Source organism: Polyergus mexicanus, unplaced genomic scaffold (assembly GCF_030449975.1).
Source record: "Polyergus mexicanus isolate NDT 795.1 unplaced genomic scaffold, iyPolMexi1.0 SCAF_1, whole genome shotgun sequence".
Classification (NCBI taxonomy): domain Eukaryota; kingdom Metazoa; phylum Arthropoda; class Insecta; order Hymenoptera; family Formicidae; genus Polyergus; species Polyergus mexicanus.
In genome coordinates this window covers 1,920,842-1,935,890 of record NW_027223321.1, presented here as the reverse complement: position 1 = coordinate 1,935,890, position 15,049 = coordinate 1,920,842, and the positions used below count along the sequence as shown (strand labels likewise).

General features: G+C 39.6%; 1 protein-coding gene across 8 annotated transcripts in view; it reads left to right on the top strand.

Moving 5' to 3' along the window:
- Nucleotides 1-15,049, top strand: part of Tyn (trynity) — a 161,750-nt gene that overhangs the window by 107,305 nt on the left and 39,396 nt on the right. The window contains exon 1 of one of the 8 annotated variants that reach the window (XM_070314883.1): nt 4,775-4,813. The exons of the other annotated variants lie outside the window; for them this stretch is intronic. The gene's annotated coding sequence lies outside the window, so the exon portion shown is untranslated. Of the gene's footprint in view, nt 1-4,774; nt 4,814-15,049 lie in introns of those variants that run through there. 8 annotated transcript variants of the gene reach the window in all.

Below are 15,049 nucleotides of genomic sequence, written 5' to 3'. Positions count from 1 at the left end.
AAAGAAACTTGCATTGTCGCTCGAATAAATGATGATCGCGTCAATTAACGCGGGAACGAGTCACGATATCTCTCATCTAACGTGTGCGAGGATAAATCTTATTTAAATGAGAGTAACACGAGGCAAGTAGAGAAGATAAAAAAAAAAAAACGGTACCTGTGTTGTGCTCGGGTGTCGTGCGAGTGTTCATCCGCTCAAAAAGTCGTTTCGCCATCCGGTTCACTCGCACGCTCTCGTCGCTCGTTGCCTTCCGCTCGTCTTCCTGTTTGTTGCCAACTTTCCGTGTCATTCCTCCATTGCCGATTTGCCCTTGTGTCGCTTCCGCGTACGCGTCCCCCGTTACAACGACGTCAATATTCAGGCAATCGCAACGTGCGGTGGTCGTTTACCGTTCGCAGGAAAAAAAAAAAAAAAATAACCAGACGATATTAAGTATACAATTTGAATCTCTCTCCCTCTCTCAAAGAGCTCGGTTAAAATTAAATTCTTATCATAAACACGCATCTATTTACACATCCCTTAATCTGTAATTTTCTACGATCGCGTTAACAATCTGTGAAGGATCGCCTTAGTTTCTGGTCGATAGGGGCGAGTAAATTACAATCAAGCTGTAATAAATACGTCTACGAGATATTAATACGTCGTGAATCAAAGTTATGTCATCGCGCGCGAAGAGGGTTCATAAATCGTCATTCGCGCGACTATTTCTCTCTCTCCATTCTCTTATATTCGTGTCTCTTCTTTTCTTTTTCTTTCCGTTGTCGTCGTCGTGCATCCAAGCCGAGTTAAATTGGCGTGAAGCGTGACTGGTGTCCACTCTCGTCTTTCCCTTCTCTGTCCTTCCCCTCTCCCCCTCCCCCCCCCCCTCCTCGTTCGTCTTCTATCCTTCCCTCCTTCTGCTTCTCTCCGCGTATACATCTCTTTCCTTCCTTCTCTTTCTTTCTTTCTTTTACTCTGTACGATTCATCTTCTCGTCGTTCTTGGCCGCAGCGGCTCGGCGGAGCAGTAGCTTCCGTATCGCGCTTTAATTACAATAGCGATCCCGTTTTTTGCAGTACTTTTATTAATTGAGGGAACACGGGGCCCCGGCGTGTGCGTACCGCTCGATTCGCACACGTGCTCATGGACAGAGTGTAACGTGTGCATATATATATATACATGTAGGTATATATCGGGGAACCGCACGTGTCCCACCGCCTAACGAAAGATTATTACGATACTTGATTCGTCGTGGATTCTCGCGCACTTCGGCGACAATCAAATATCTTTCATAAGTAATGGCGCCATTATTTACCGGGCGATGCCATCCGCCCGTGATCAAGATGAACTCGCCGGATCTGGCTCCTAATTATCGTGACGAATGCGACGAACGAAAGAACGTTTGACGCAGGATATGTCTGTCCAAAGAGTGTTCCTCTACCGAGGAGAGATATTATTTTTAAAATTGTACAGTATTGGTACGAGAGTCGTAGCTCTCTGATAATTTTTTATAATTAAGGAAAATATCACGTCGGCGAACAATGAATCAAAATTTTTACAACTGCGATTAAACAGAATATAACGCAACCAATAAAATTCTTCGCGAAAGGAAAATTTATTCATCGTGTTTGATCATTAAGTTTAATGGCTATTTATATAGCGTAGTTGAATATAACAAAAGATGCAATAAAAGAGAATTACGGTATTTCATTAGTCATTATCACACATATTCTTCGCTTTCACGATGGATAATCGTATGGTTAATAAAATTGCGCGATTATTTTTTAAACATTTTTTTAAATATTTTGAGAATATTCAAAAATATTATAGAGATATTTAATTTTTTATTAAATTCCTAAATACGCTTGTATTTTTTTAAACTCTTGATGCGAATTCGGGAGAATATCCATGTTTTTTTAATGAGAGCTGAAATAAACATTTACTTAGCAATACGTCCGACAATAGCTTGGAACGGATTATTATTATGTCGGAAAGATGAGAAGAAATTTTTACAACTTTCGCACGGAAGGCTTTTGCGTATATTCGCTTTTTACCGGCAAATTATTCGATTGTTTCGCAATTTTAACGATGTAAATAATTGCTCTTTGGTCGCACGCCTCTCCTCGTGTCTTAGATCGCGAGATCATCGCCAGTTAACGAAGTACGATCCTGCAAATAGGGTGTTATGCAAATGATACTAGCGTTCTACGCGAATTATGGCGGATGAGTGCCGTCAGAACCAGCCGCTTCCTTCCTCGTTGATGTAACTTTATTAACGTAAAATAATGAAGAAAATAAAAAATAACGACGCTAACACATTTGCGCGATAAAATATAAACAAAATGTTTTACTAACGACAAATATTATCTGTCATTAAGACTAAGTACTAATAATACCGTAAAATTTGATATTAAAATTATGTTTGAGTGTCTTAAGTGAATATATATTGGATTTTATAAATCCTTGAAAATATTACTTTTCAAAAATTTGTCACATTTATAATATTTCTCATGTCGCAAGTTTTATCGGAACAAACTCCATTTCAAACAGAGAGGATGTGTGTTTTTGACTCACGCTAATGAAATAACGGAAAGGTATGAATGGAGGCTTGGAAAGATTTAACCTAAAAGTATTCCAAGGCATCTGAAAATACCGCTAGAACGCTGAGCCATAAGATATGTAAAAGTGTTTGTAAGAACGGAACTTTGACTCCGGTGGAAAATAACTTGATTTCTTGATGATGTTCGATCTCTTTCATTCGATTCATCTAAGCTATCCCTTTGTAAGTGCGGCAATTATTATGTTTAAATATTATCTTACGAGAAACGTATGACAATGAACGAAACCGTTATTACAACAATATTCAATTCAGAAAAACAAACAAGCTCACGTCATCATAAAACTTGTCACTTATAAAAATATATTTATATATTTTCAGTGATTAAGAAATGTTTTTTTATTCCGACTTTCTTGCCACGATTAATTTCGAAATAATAATATTAAACAATTGTATTATTAATCATAACCATTTTATTTGGCTAACAACAAGATTGTACTTATATTTACTTTTGCACGCGAAAAACGATTATTCAGTTAAAATTAATCATCTTGCACGACGATTATTATAATTTTGTTCGTCTAATTTACACGGCTCGTCAAAACTCATCGAGATATTTTCACGCTGGTGTCTCAATTAATCGCCGGACCAGTGATTATCCCCCACGTTTGCGTACCACGCGATACGTCTGTTCGGTAAGTAAAAAATTGCGAGGGGCAGAGGTCAATTGTTCCGAGAGGCGGCCGCGCTTTTACAAGTTTCCTCGCGACTGACGTTTCCGTCGTATCGATAATTGCTGTCACCTCGCGTTTGTGCATTCTGCGCGTTTCGCGTCGCGCGGCTATTTCCAAGCACGAGATAGTAGGCACCTGACGGATCGTCGAGAAACACGAAGACCGACTTGCATGAAAAATTCGAAGAATTTTCCTCTTCGGTGACGTATCTTACACGTGTGACGCGAATGCATTCCCTCGATAACGAGAATGCAGACGAGATAGTTTTTTTTTTTTTTTTTTTAATTTAGCTAATTTTCATAACACGAATCTTTCAAATGCGTATAATATTAATTTTTAGAGGCGTATACGCGAGGTACCTACATTTTATCACGGTTGATTGCTTTTGCCAGAGCTGTAAGTAATAATTCAAGGAGCTATCAACTCTCTTTCCATTTTGCATTGACGCAGACTGGACGCTATATATTTAGATGGAAATTTCTTCACAGTTAGAATCCTTATCGAATCATTCAAGCATCATCGCTCGGGAAAACTGCAGAATCCTCGTTAGACCTTGAGCGATCCTACCGTTACGAGGGGGGAAAAAAAAAAAAACGAACATGTCTGCCAATTTATAATAATGGTCAGCCAATATGTAATATTATTCTCTCGAATAACGTTTATTTTTATTCATTTAATGCTTAAACTCTTAGGCATATCTAAATAGAGAAGTAGGGTACAGTTACATAGAGAAAAATAAAGTCGCTACAGCAAATGGAATTATATACTGCGACTTTATAGTTTATCGTGATGAATAAGGATAAAATTGCCTCTGAATATACCCGGTCTCCGATGTCAAATCAAATGTTATTCGCTAAAAACGAGTCTTATACCGTTAGAACCGCCTCAGCTGGTGTAGCCCTCGGCGTTTCGTTCATAATGCGAGGGAAGATTTTTTAAAAATCGCGTAAAAGCTTCTCCCCGAATTGTTAAAGATCCAGGCATTACTCATCTATTTATTTGCCATTCTCGTTACTTTTATTCGTTCTCTTGCGACAAAATGGAATATCTCGTATTTTCCTAACAATCTCTTAAACGATGTGCGCTCGCGATCAAAATATTCCTGCATTATCCCGCAAAGGGGAAGGGAGTAGGATACCCCCTTATTGCACCTGGCACTTGGGGAGTCTAAATCGACGCGGATGCCAGCCGACATGGAGGGGGGCTGGCCGTAAAGTCGGATTAATCTCCGGCAATTTATGGGACATTATCCACCGACCTTCCGGTACGCGGACGGCTATTAAGGTAGATGAATGTACACCATCGAGAGGGGAGAAAAATGGTGGGGGGGGGCGGAAGGGGGCGAGCGAGATGCTCGCAGGAGGAAACAGGTCGCGCGTGTATACGCGAGCTGCTCCTAAGACGACGCGCGTACATTGCGGTTGCGTGTCGCTCGTACCTCATTCAATCGTGGATAATGTTACGACAGGACGACGACGTATACGCGGATATACGATCCGAAAGAAATACGCGACGGCTACGCGTATTAACTCCAGACACGCAGGTAAGCGCGCAACCGCTGCTGCAAGTGTTTCGGTTGACGGAACGAGAGATGACGTTTGTAAATGAGAGGGAAAGATGTAAGATTCGCAAATAAAGATAATATCTGTAAGAGAGAAAGGGAGTCTCTCGGTGACTTTCGCAAAAAAAAAAATTGCGCTACTATTAGACTTATTAGGGATTAAATTAGCAAAGAGCGCGTACAAGAGAATTGACGAAATTGTCGTGGAGTTTGATGAAAAGACAATGGGGAAAAAAAAAACGATTCTACGAGGGGAATTTCGAAGGGAAGGGAGAACAACAATTGGCCGATTGAATTTGCGCACAAGGACACCGTCTCGTTACAGAGAGCGTGTCGCTTTATCGCTCTGCGCGCTCGAATTAATTCCTGAGAGTCGCGTAAACCAGCAATCGAACGATGTAACGCGCGAAATTGCGATACGTCATTTTCAGCGACAGTATTCATGATTGTGCACAATCGGGTGCGATTTTCAACTAAATGATAATAACGTCTCGCTTTGTATTGTATATTCAATGTCAAAAATTGCCAACTCAAATTTATGAGGAATACTAATAACACCATCTTCCGCGCAATTAATCGTACACTGTATTTAAATCGAGGAACCTTATTATACCCGATCGCACAATGAGAGAGGATCGCGAGATGAGATTTGCTTGATAACCAGAGGTCGTTATTATTACAGTTTTCGTGCAAGCCCGTGAAAAAAAAAAAAAAAAATCACGGACAAATTCTCACGCGCGAACAGCGAATTAAAAAATGAACCCGAATGATTTACGCGACGCGCGGCGCGGGAAAGACGCGGATTATAAATATTTTACGTACGTAGCGCTATTGTCCGTTATACACGCTATTTCTGTACAGTTACGCGTATCGTGCAACCGCGTAGCGTTGCGTTTATTGTCGATAGGAGAGCCAACGACGGAGAGAGAATTCCGTCGACCTGATACGCGCACCGGGCGTATCGCGCATCGGATACGTGATATTGTAAACTCGATTTGCGTACATGCTAACGTTGCATACCACGATGCGGGATGTCATCTGCTCTAAGTATCCGCGCACGTTGCAGAAATAGCGGTGCAAGAATGGCGATAAAGAGGGGCGCGCGTTTTCTTCGGAATTTTATCCAGTAGACGTGTCGCGTTGATAGTGAAATAAGATCTACAAGATTTATGGCAGGAACGCGGAGAAAAAGGAATGCATCTCTCTCTCTCTCTCTCTCTCTCTCTCTCTCCCTCTCTCTATGTAACTCTTATAAATTATGCAACCGGCTAATAGAAAAAAAAAAGCAAACGTAATCGTTTCTTTAATGAACCAACAGAGAGCTTCCCCATACCAAGTGTACGCTATGTATGGTACATTCACATGCCTGCAGCGTAACTGTTGCATTTCGATCGGTGTTTTCCGGCGTGCGCCGTCTCTAGGAATCGCTTGAAGAAAGTGAGAAAGATGAAGGGGGAAGGCTATTAAATCGCAATCCCCCTCCCTAGGGAATGCCGCGCTTAAATCAGAAACGCTTCAACGGAGCAACGCCAACCTTCGAGCGGCTCTTCTACAAACGGATCGCATATTTTCCGGTTGCAAAAAGCTACCGCGGCAGAATCGGCATCGATCCATCGATAGAGCGATCAAAACACGCGCTCGTCGCGAGTCGGTACGCGAGAAAGAGAGAGCGAGAGATACGTAAGCGCTATTAAATTGCCTACATTATCTTCGCGTGTTATGGAGTCATCTGGTACCTGCTACGAGGATGTAGGTGGTAGAGGCTTCTTTCCCGCGTGCTTTTGAGCAGCATCCACGAGACTTTGGCAGATAGGCGCGCGCTTCTTCGACATCCGTTGCCAATCTTCGAGATTCCGTTTCCAAGGGGCCTACTTTCGCGAAGAGACAGCCGGGACGACAATGCGGTAGAAATACTTGTGTAATATTAGTTACGTATGTCTTGTCAAAATTTTCGTATTATTTATTAGAGGAAATGCAACGGAATCGATTTTGTTTCCAGGCTCTAGAGGAAAGTTCCTAGCGGAAAATATTTAGAATAAAAATTTATATACAATATTTTTACAGATATTTATTAGAGACGGCTCTCTTTCAGTTTTGATGCTATCGTAGACTTTATACAAGCGAAAAATAAAAAATTTTTAGAAACTTTGAAAAATATTGAAATTATGATATTGGGCAAAGCGAGCGGAGAAAAGAATTCTCGATATAAACGAGGAACGAATGAACTTTTGACTGAGTAAATTAATTAAGTGGATCAAACTCACATTAACTTTGATAAAGTGCCATCTTTCAATTGCTCAGAGATTAGGCTGAAGAATCTATATCGGCTTTAGCATTTTTCTTTCATCGCTTATACTACAATAGAATGAATCGAGAAAAATGCGATTTCACATATATTTATTTTAAGATTCATGCAAGATGTATTGGCCGATGAGTGTTGTAATCTCAGATGCTACAAATCACGACGATAAATTCACGAAAGATACACACGCGTGTCTGCCGACCGGTTAACCAGCTGCGGACGGACAAATTCATATCGCTTGACCTTGTAATGTACCGTTGAGTATGGTCAAGGACCCGAGGAAGTTCGTACGCGATTAAACGCAGCTCGATCACGACGAATTAACGTTAGACTCGCACTTAACACGTTGCTTTCGGATATAAACGATCGTGTCCACGACAGCGAGTTTTTATTCAAGCGTTACCGTTGCAACAATTTGTACGATTTATCGTGGTATTCCATCGAATTAATCGCCAATCTCAAAACGATCCTGGCGTTAATCTTTTCGATCGGAAAGCGTGAATGCATTTGCGTGTATGGTGGGGAGCACGGATGACGCGGCGTGAAGATAATGATTAACGACTCATTAATTAACTCAGATTATTCCATTGTAGGCGTAAAAAGAGAAAATTACAGCGAGGAACACGTAGGTTTTATTTTATATATAAATCATAAAGGCACGCTTTAATCACCGTTTCTTCCTAGGAACTTTGTGATTTTCGCCTAATCGCGATATTTGTAGAAAGACAAACCTATCAAGGGAGAAATCCAGCGATCGTTTTTTTACGATACTACGATAAGGAAATAATCTCGTATATTTCGCGCGAATTCGCGTGGGTTCCCGAGGGCGTAGAAATTTGTGGGAAACTGACGATATAATTGACTCGTTCTTATTTCGAAATTTATTTTATATTCATTCCCGCGATATATCATCTGAACATAATATTGCGAACCGTCGCCGCCTCCGCCGCGGCTCCTTGAGGCGATTCGCTGAAAGGCAATCCCGCTGTTTGTGCTGGAAACGTGCTGGAATCTTGATAAAGCGTATGGCACTCGGTGGAATCTCACCCGTGGCGTGGTCGCTCTCGCGAGTGATTGTTAGCGCGCTTCTTTTCGAGATGACGCGCGATAATAGTACAACGGCCGGAGGAAGATGAGATAACTGTAGATCTCTGTCACACTGACGTTGCGTCAACGAGACGCCCGATCGAAATTCAACCTCCCCGTTTTTTAAGCCATTGCTCAATTTTATATTTCGACGCCTCTTCTTCCTTTCAGTTCCTCTGTGATATACGTGATCGAAAATTATACACAAAAATCGACACGATTAATTTCTTTTTCTTATGGCGGCCTCGAATTTTGCGACTTATCTTTTTAATCCTAACAAGCGAAACTCACTCCGCGCTCTCAGCTGATTCGCGAAATGACGCGAGGATAAAATATGTAGAGCTAATTTCATATGAGGGAAGAAAAATTTAGGCAAGGTCAGATATATATACTACCACCATATCATGCTCCAACATCGCTTTCATAATTTTTCCGCTACAGAAGGCGATGATAGTCGACCGTAAAATCATATTCATTACATTGACAAAGTGTCCGCTCTTCTTTAAAGAACTTAAAAAATTCTTAATACATTTTAAATGTGAGCAGAGTTCTGACAATCAAATGTAAAAAATAAAACTCCAAAGATATACTATATCTCCTTCATCAGATTTTCCTTGGAAAAATTAATTACAAATTTTTTCATTTCAATCATAAATGATTCGAATTCTACTATCCGATAGAACTTTCGAGATACTACTTAAACAAAAACTGTTAAGAGAATTCTCTAGATATACGAAAAAATGTTTTCCGCGAAAATTAGAAAAATTTCCAGCCGAGAAAAAATAGATGAAGCTTTTTGAATTTTTATTTCATTGATTCGGTTTGAAAATAATTGTTAGAACTGTTGAGAGAAACTCCATTGATCGAATGTCAATGATCTTATGTCAGAGATAGATGGAAAGTGATTAAACGGGTTCTGCAATCGCGCCAGACAGACAGTATGTTGTTATCGAAAATCAGCTCCTGCTATAGACAGACGGATAAACTAGAGAAAGTAAAATGTAAAGGTTAAAATGAAATCCATATTAGGATAGAATTTTAATTCACTATACAATGATAAAATAAAACTGATCTATATAAAACAAGAATAAAGAAACATTTTGAAATCATCCATTGTAATAAGAGAATTAATAAAATATTCTGCAATAAAATCTGCAATATAAAATATTTTCAAAATAAAATTTTTTTATTTTCTAAATATGTATTTATGATTTTTTTTAATACTACGAAAAGATTCGCAAGAATCATATGGAATTATGTCGGGGAGATATCTGGTTATCATCGTCGATTTTAACAGCGGAAAAATTAAAAACGATATCCCGCTTCTTATAAAGCTGCAATGTATTATATATATATATAATATAACGTAGCTTGTAAAGCGACTTCTCAGCTCGCTAAGGATGTAATTTTATGGTTGACTATCATCGCCTTTTGTAGCGGAAGAATTATAAAAGCGATATTCGAGTATGACATGGTGGTACATGACCTTGCCTGCACATCAATTCCGCATTAAATTTCTCTTCCCTCCCATGAAATCAGCTTTACACATTTATAGATTTTTATCCTCGGGTCATCTCGCGAACAAGTCAAGAGCATGGAATATATTTTTGCTTCGTCAATTATTATATATTGAAATTCTCTTAAAACGAGATGATAACATTACGGAGATCTGACGCGCAATAAAACGGGAACGTAATCGCGAATTAAACACGAGCCGGACCCTCGGGGTCCTTTCGGAGATTTCTCCCGTCTGTAATTCATACACTTCTCACCGGGAAATTCCCGTTGTAGAGACCTCTTTCGTGTCTACGATTTCGTGTAATGTCCCCTGTTATCTAACGGTATCGGGACACATCGAGCGAATCCAATCGTGGAGTCGGCTGGGGCGTGGGGCGTGCTCCGAAAACTGACGGGCTATCTGCCTCGGCCGTCGATAATCTCGTCTCAATTTTATAAAAGCGCAAAAACAAAAGGACAGAGGAGAGAGGAGCGAGTCGCGCTCCGCAGAGATTGATCGCTCGTGCCATTTGTACGAAGAAAGAGAGAGAGAGAGAGACGGTATTTCGCTTCCGGGCGCCTGGAATGACAGGCATGGAGCGATTCGCGGCGTGGAACGAATCGTCTCGATCGAACGACAAAAAAGTATAATATCATTCCCGTCACGGCGCGATAGGAAGCGGCGCCATCGTCGCGCTACTCGCAATTATTCGCGGCCTCCTTGATTCGCGGAAGAAAGCGGCGATCGCTTCGAAACGTCCTTCTCGAACGTGTATCGCCGGAGATACGCGAGCGTGAAAATTGACGGCAAGTTGATATTAAACTTAACGGCTAATCGATTGTTCTAATCAAATTGCGATAGAGTGTAGTCGATTACTCTATTATTTCCATCTAAAGTGTCTGTTGTAAACACGCTTCCGGAATTTCTTACACTTCTCTTCGTTCTATTCAACGAGTTGCAGCAACGTACGTATAGCTTCGCGAGAGTTCGTGTCGCGAAGGAGATAAAGATCGCGTTTAAATAACGCATTAATTAAAGACGTATTTCGTATCTTATACAAATTGAGAGACCTCCCCGGCGTAGGTGCAACAAATCAAAACGCGACGCGAGCGTTATAAATTCAATTAGCCATCGTGTTTCCCTGCCCGCCCTTCCCGCGACCACCTGGCAACAATAACAGCGTTGTTGACAACGATATATGATCGAGGGATGTTCCCTGGTAATTTCAAATACGGATTCGATGCGCGATAAATCGTACTAGTTAGACCGATTCCGGGGCAGAGCGAGTTTATTGCATCGTAAGGCATTGCTGTTAATCAGCTATAACTCCTAATGATAAGAACATATACTCGTTTCTTCTATTTTAAACGCCCAGGAAGGCGCGTAGAGAAGGAACGCGATGGAAGGTATTCGATAGATACTTTATCGAGCTAAGAAACTCACGCTTTCTCGTTAGATTAGATTATCTTTTTTTCTCGGCGAACTTTAATAAATTCAATTCAGTTTGATCTCTTCTTATTGGTAATAAGTGCTAAGAATGAACGTCATAAAGATCGTTTCGAAACTTGCTAATTATACGTCCGACAACTCCATTATTACTTTGAATCGTCTAAATCTTATATTATTATTACAACTGGCAAATTTTGTTTGGCGCAATTTTTTCCTATTGATCTCTCCGACTCAAGCTTCATTAATTTTACATCAGTTTCAATTGTTAAATTACACAAATGTTATTGCACATGAGGTGAGAATGTAAAATGAATAGACGATGATGAGAAGCGGATAAATAGACGTTATGAATAGAATAATAACTCGAGGATCCATAATCGCGACTCGCTGAAACCTTCCTGAATGCGTGAGCGTTCGAGGATTAAAGCGTCTCGCGGATCGTGGAACCGTGACTGTAGGGGGGTCTCGCCTTTTCTTCTGACGCTCACTTCCTCGACGTCTCGCGTCGGCGAACGATCGAGCGAATCAAATGTGAACCCGGGGTTCAACAACAATGGCAGTAATGTCCGATCCTAACGAGCGTGGCGGGATCGGCTGTTGCACTCGCGCTACGCTGCGCCTGTTCAAGGTGACGCCTCGCCGGTATTACAGTTTTTGCCGTAACGTCTAATGACTTGGCAGCAGCGATCGAGAGGGTGGGAGGGGGAGATGCTTATAATATTTGCAGCTAACAACGCGTAAACAAGCGTTTTGTTTTAAGGCGGATACGCGAGTAAAGGAAATACGATCTATTTCTTGCAGTAATATTTAATTTTTCGGAGCTCTCCTCTCTCTTCCTCTGTTAATTCATTTAAAACTCGATCGCCTAACGCTCGTTACACGGCGGAGGACGGTCGTAAAATCTCGAAGGGCACCGCAGTTAACCCCGGCAATAAGCCCGCCGCCACACACGCTGCCGTTTCCTGACCTGACCAGGCGCGTCTTCTACGCCCACGCGTATTCACAAGCCGCGTGGAAGAAGCTCGTAAAGCATCAAACGCCACGGTTAACCTGTCTGGATCATCGGCAAGAATAATTTCGCGCGATCGACGGGATACGACGGGCTGAGAAAGACGTAACACCGTCGCCTGATCCCTTTCGCCGAAGTAAATGCGCGTAATACTTTCGCGGGGTAATGATCGCGTGCGGGTAAACGCGTCTGTTTATCCCGATGCGCAGTCGCTGTATAAGGATGCATTTACACAATGAGCTATTAATGTACCTTATTACGACGGCTGAAGAATCTTGCATATTTTATCAAGTATCGGAGAATGAAATTAAATGTTTCACTCACAATTCTTAAATAATTTAGATGCTGTTTATGGGATCTTGATTTTTAAATGGAAGGAAATTAATTAATACATGTTTTATTTGTTAATAATATTGATATAAACTTGGTCCGTTTAGTTAATTTATTTATCAGAGAGATCAAGTTCTTTTAATAATTCATTTATTGTTTTTAAATTAGCTTGGTATCGAGATCTTGAAGTAAAAATTTCTCTTTTTGTATGACTTTCCGACCCAAATTACATAATTTATAAGTAATATATTATCTTTTTTGATAAAATTACGTTATTCTATACGCGTTTAAATCTATTTTATTTTTATTTTTATTTTTTCATCATTATTTTTATTGTTCCCGCAGTTCGTAATGAATATGTTTATCAATTTCTAAATCATGAATTTCTATTTATCTTTAAAAAAAATCATGTGCTGAATAATTTGAAACAATATTATTAAAATATTTTCTGATACAATCTATAATAAAGAATAATTAATAAAATATTTCTAGATATAAATTTTTATCTTAAATTTTTAAACTAAAAACAAAATATATGATACATCGATTTTTATATTATTGTATACTATACTCGTCTAAATAGTAAATTACAAATTCAGAAATTGCAAAATTTTGTAGATTTTATAGAAACATAATTTGAGCTTTGTTTTAACTTTTTTTTTTCCCCTTTTTCCATTTAAGTTTAAGTACGTTTGTGCGCGTACGACAAACTAGGCAGTCATTATATCATTAACAACTATTATACATCTTTCTTGTATGGTTGCGATATTTATGATCTAAGCTCGCGAAAATTGTTAGCGATGGTTTATTGCATTCAGTAGTTTCATCGCAATTCTACTGCCCCTTTTTAGCATTATTTGACTGTACGAGATGTTAAAACTACATGGAAATTTTATGATATGCCTCGCGAAAATTATAGCCGAAGACAGACCTATCTTTGCGTAAATACTCGCGTCGTAACCAAAGCGCGTCAAAATTTATAGTCAAGTCGCTTATACGATCCCCTTTATTATCACAATTAAAAGGCTTCGATAAATGATTACCTAGCATCACCCACATAACTCTCGTTACTTAAATAAAAAGGGATAACAACTCTTATCTTTCTCTCTCTTCTCGCGCCGAAACACGGAAGATGAATACGCGTATTTTAGAGCGGGGCAAGATAATTATAAAACTCTACAGTTAGACACGTAATTTTGCTTGATCCACCCATTTACACGACACCGTGCACTGATACGCGCGCTAGATCAACGAGCATAAAACATTACAGTTAGGCATTTAAACTGACCAACGTCGCTGATTTTGATTGTTCGTGTGTTCTCTTGATGGTTGATACCCACGTTGGCGACTGTGTAACTTGTCATAGATCGCCCGATTCTTCAATCGTGCCGACAATTTACATTTCCAAAATAGGAATTAATTAATCTAATTTTTATTAAATCTCGCTATTTTTACTTAATTTTCTAATCAAGCCTCTATTGAAACGCGTCGCTTCGTCAAATACCTTTAATTATATTTATTCAAGACTTGAATATATGATGTTGCGTTGAGTTGCCGCGAAGATTCATTAAAGAAGAGATCAACCATTAAGAGGTCTTGTCTCTAATAAAATTACACAATATTTTTTGCATGTTTGCTTTTATATGAGATATATCTATAAATAAGTCAAAGAGAAAAGAATCGAATAAAAGCAGAAGATGGAAATTCTTTGAAGCTTGGAGGAAAGAGGAAAGAAACAAAAAATTTAATAACAACGCGAAGGACAGAAATTGAGTAATCAACGATAGTAGCCGTTCGAGATTAACTCATAAATTTCTGTCTTAAATCACAACTTGACTAAACATTTCTCGTCATTTCGCTGATTTGTTCGCTATAAAAGTGCTATTCGCTTTTTTAACGAGACACTAGCGTGTTTATCTTTCTTTCTATGAATGACTAACTTAACGTGGATCCATGGATGCTTTATTATTGCTTTCGCACCGCGGATCCACGAGATTGTATCTCGTAAGAGATAAAAGTGTGAGTTGTGTATTATTTGTTCTCTTTTATATAATTATGAGAGTAATTGTGCTATCTTCTTTTAAATCTATATCTTTCGTTAGCCTTCTGTCCCACTTAGGCAATTAGAATGATATTCCAGTGAACATGGTCGACCCCCCGTGGAAACGTAGATGAACTCGCGTTGGTTTCCCTCGGTTTTCCTTTGACAATTCCCGTGCGAGTCGGTAACGATGCTCGCGTGTGTATAACGACTGGCATTAAAGCCAGGAGGATCTTCAATTTGCTCCTCGAGATTTTCTTAGGAAAAAGAACTCTGGGCAACGGGGTAAAGCGTGTCTGCAATATTGTTCACAGAGTTTCTTTCCTCCCTGCAGCTGTTAACAACATCCTCATAATATAGCTATGTGTATGGGATATATTATAATATAATAATAAATTCTTAGCTTTTTTCTGAGCGCGTCCTTAATCGTTTGTCCGATAAATAATAACATAAATAAAAATTATTTAATATACCATATGCATGCGCCGTTACTTTCGTTAAAA